The 2891-nt window shown below is 42.6% G+C and overlaps 1 pseudogene; it reads right to left on the reverse strand.

The window, feature by feature from the left end:
• Positions 1–515: 515 nt before the first annotated feature.
• LOC129845337 (uncharacterized) lies at positions 516–2377 on the reverse strand (annotated as a pseudogene).
• Between the last annotated feature and the right edge of the window lie 514 nt (positions 2378–2891).

Consider the following 2891-nt stretch of genomic DNA (forward strand, 5'->3'; position numbering starts at 1 on the left):
TGTGTTGACCATTATACAGAGAAGGAGAGGTGAGAGTGTGTTGACCATTAAACAGAGAAGGAAAGGTGAGACAGTGTGTTGACCATTATACAGAGAAGGAGAGGCGAGACAGTGTGTTGACCATTATACAAAGGAGGTGAGGTGAGACAGTGTGTTGATCATTATACAGAGGAGGTGAGAGAGCGAGACAGTGTGTTGACCATTATACAGAGAAGGTGAGAGAGCGAGACCCATCCAGACAGTAACTCTAAACATATCAACGTCGCCCTCTGGAGGCGAACTACTGCACAACAGGCCTGCTGACAGCAGGGCACAACGACGTGGCGTGTTCAGAAAGAAATAGATGACGTTAAAGAAAACAGGAATAGCAGACAATAGGAATAGCTTGAAGATAAGAACTGTGAGTCTTGAGAAGTCAGAGCATCTCCTGGGCATAGATAAGAACTGTGAGTCTTGAGAAGTCAGAGCATCTCCTGGGCATAACGAGACCACTCAAAGAAAAACAGTGGGGGGGGGGGGGGGAAGAGTCCATTTATTGTTGTCTGTCTATACAATAACAAATCCAATACAGCATGTCTATACATTTATGCACAATGTACATTTAAAATAGACACAAAATAACACGTAATCACATTTCCTAAAGCATTGATGCCGTTTCATGATGACAAATCCACCGTGGTCCCAAATACACTGAAAGATAAAGATGTGCCTGGATGAAGAGACAGTAAATGTCCTCTGTTCTAATAAGAGATATTCAAATTGATTGGTGTTCAGAGAAATTTAAAATCAAACGTGATACCATACCCCCCCCCCCCCCCCCCAAAAGAAGTACCTCTCTGTAGAAATGTCAAAACACGATTTAAAAAAACAAAAAACACGTTGGATCCAACGTTGTTACCCAAAGTGTCCTAAACCTTCTATTGTTTCCTGAAGAATGCTTCTAGTATGTTCTCTCTACGTCAATGCAAAATCAGCGGGCCCAGTTTCCACGACCCCAAGCTTAAGTACATCACCATAAAAATAAAAATGACCTTTTTGATGCACTGCTGAACAGAAAAGAACTGTTCAGTGGGAGTATTAAAATGACATATTGGCCTGATTGATTCCTTTTCCTCGTGTCACATTTTCCCAGAAAACATTTTTCAGTCGTCCCACAAAAAAAAGAGGTGGAGTGTTCCTTTAATACGATATATATTAGTACAGAACAAAACCAGTGTTGTGGTCCTTTAATACAACATATATTAGTACAGAACAAAACCAGTGTTGTGGTCCTTTAACACGACATATATTAGTACAGAACAAAACCAGTGTTGTGGTCCTTTAACACAACATATATTAGTACAGAACAAAACCAGTGTTGTGGTCCTTTAACACGACATATATTAGTACAGAACAAAACCAGTGTTGTGGTCCTTTAATACGACATATATTAGTACAGAACAAAACCAGTGTTGTGGTCCTTTAATACGACATATATTAGTACAGAACAAAACCAGTGTTGTGGTCCTTTAATACGACATATATTAGTACAGAACAAAACCAGTGTTGTGGTCCTTTAACACGACATATATTAGTACAGAACAAAACCAGTGTTGTGGTCCTTTAACACGACATATATTAGTACAGAACAAAACCAGTGTTGTGGTCCTTTAATACAACATATATTAGTACAGAACAAAACCAGCGGTGTGTTCATCAGGGAACGCAACGGGAAAACTGACATGAGTGTGTATTTTTGGACAGGTAAGTACCTCACTGTTTCACTCTGGGGGGTTTTCTTCTGTTTTGCGCCGATATGAACATGACCCAGAGCTACATGAAGCAGGACATTAGACAACACTCTCTGAGCCAGACCTACATGAAGCAGGACATTAGACAACACTCTCTGAGCCAGACCTACATGAAGCAGGACATTAGACAACACTCTCTGAGCCAGACCTACATGAAGCAGGACATTAGACAACACTCTCTGAGCCAGACCTACATGAAGCAGGACATTAGACAACACTCTCTGAGCCAGACCTACATGAAGCAGGATATTAGACAACACTCTCTGAGCCAGAGCTACATGAAGCAGGACATTAGACAACACTCTCTGAGCCAGACCTACATGAAGCAGGATATTAGACAACACTCTCTGAGCCAGACCTACATGAAGCAGGACATTAGACAACACTCTCTGAGCCAGACCTACATGAAGCAGGATATTAGACAACACTCTCCGAGCCAGACCTACATAAAGCAGGATATTAGACAACACTCTCTGAGCCAGACCTACATACAGCAGGACATTAGACAACACTCTCTGAGCCAGACCTACATGAAGCAGGACATTAGACAACATTCTCTGAGCCAGACCTACATGACAGCAGGACATTAGACAACACTCTCTGAGCCAGACCTACATGAAGCAGGACATTAGACAACACTCTCTGAGCCAGACCTACATGAAGCAGGATATTAGACAACACTCTCTGAGCCAGATCTACATGAAGCAGGACATTAGACAACACTCTCTGAGCCAGATCTACATGAAGCAGGACATTAGACAACACTCTCTGAGCCAGACCTACATGAAGCAGGACATTAGACAACACTCTCTGAGCCAGACCTACATGAAGCAGGACATTAGACAACAGTAGTCGTTCTCTGAGCCAGACCTACATGAAGCAGGATATTAGACAACACTCTCTGAGCCAGACCTACATGAAGCAGGACATTAGACAACACTCTCTGAGCCAGACCTACATGAAGCAGGACATTAGACAACACTCTCTGAGCCAGAGCTACATGAAGCAGGACATTAGACAACACTCTCTGAGCCAGACCTACATGAAGCAGGACATTAGACAACCCTCTCTGAGCCAGAGCTACATGAAGCAGGACATTAG

This window comes from Salvelinus fontinalis, unplaced genomic scaffold (genome assembly GCF_029448725.1).
Source record: "Salvelinus fontinalis isolate EN_2023a unplaced genomic scaffold, ASM2944872v1 scaffold_0281, whole genome shotgun sequence".
Lineage (NCBI taxonomy): Eukaryota > Metazoa > Chordata > Actinopteri > Salmoniformes > Salmonidae > Salvelinus > Salvelinus fontinalis.